At 49.0% G+C, this 1,233-nt stretch overlaps 1 protein-coding gene across 1 annotated transcript in view; it reads right to left on the bottom strand.

The window, feature by feature from the left end:
• The window catches only part of LOC119409593 (DNA-directed RNA polymerase III subunit RPC7-like), a 37,495-nt gene that overhangs the window by 30,449 nt on the left and 5,813 nt on the right, over positions 1-1,233 (bottom strand). The window lies entirely within an intron of this gene.

Genomic DNA, 1,233 nt, shown 5'->3' with positions numbered 1-1,233 from the left:
TTGCATCCTCTGTTGATCGGTTCTCACGGTATGCGTACTGATGAGGGCATCTCAGCGTGACCTCAGCAGAAGTAAGGAGTAATTTCAGGAGGATTAATCTGCACAAGGCAACCGGCCCAGACAACATCCCTGGGAAAGTGTTAAAAGAATGTGCCGATCTGCTCTGCGAGGAGCTGGCAGACATCTTTAACACCTCACTTATCCTTGAGACAGTTCCCATATGTCTAAAGACTGCCACCATCATCCCAGTCCCAAAGAGCTCTACAGTGACTGGTCTGAATGACTATCGGCAAGTGGCCCTCACCCCGATAGTTGCTAAATGCTTCAAAAAACTGGTCACGACCCACTTCAAAACAACCATCAAACCCTCACGAGGACCCTCATCAGTACGCATACCATGAGAACCGATCAACAGAGGATGCCATTTCCTCTGTGGTCCACACTGCTCTCAACCACCTGGAGCAGAAAAACTCTTACGTCCGTGTGTTCTTTGTGGACTTCACATCTGCCTTAAACACCATGATCCCCCAAACCCTGATGGACAAACTATCCACACCAGGACTAAGCCCCTCCATTTGCAACTGGGTACTAGACTTTTTAACAAACAGACCACAGTTATTGAGGATCCACAACCTCTCCTCCTCCACCATAACCCTCAGCACTGGCTCTCCTCAGGGATGTGTGTTGAGCCCCCTTCTGTTTACTCTGCTCACATATAATTGTGCAGCTACCCATCCAGGCTGTCACATTGTAAAGTTTGCAGATGATACAGCGGTGGTGGGATGCATCACAAACAATGATGAGTCCAGCTACAGGCAAGAGGTGGAACACCTGGAGAGCTGGTGCAAAGAGAACAACCTTCACATCAATGTGAAGAATACAAAGGAGATGATTGTGGACTTCAAAAGGAACAAAAACATCTACACCCCCTGAACATAAGAGGATCTGTGGTGGAAGTGGTCTCCAGCTACAAGTACTTGGGTGTGCACCTGAACAACAACCTCAGCTGGAGCAACAACACCACCAGCCTGATCACGAAAGATCATCAGAGACACTACTTCCTCAGGCGGCTGAGGCGAGCTGGTCTGGAAGCTCAGTCCTCACCTCCTTCTACAGGTGTGCAGTGGAGAGCATCCTGTGCTCCAGCATCAATGTGTGGCATGGAGGCTGCACAGCTGCAGAAAGAAAAGCTTTGCAGAGAGTGGTGAAGGCTGCACAGAAGATGTTTTTTTT

This window comes from Nematolebias whitei, chromosome 5 (genome assembly GCF_014905685.2).
Source record: "Nematolebias whitei isolate Nwh7 chromosome 5, NemWhi1, whole genome shotgun sequence".
NCBI lineage: Eukaryota > Metazoa > Chordata > Actinopteri > Cyprinodontiformes > Rivulidae > Nematolebias > Nematolebias whitei.
This window is presented reverse-complemented; position numbering and strand designations above follow the sequence as displayed.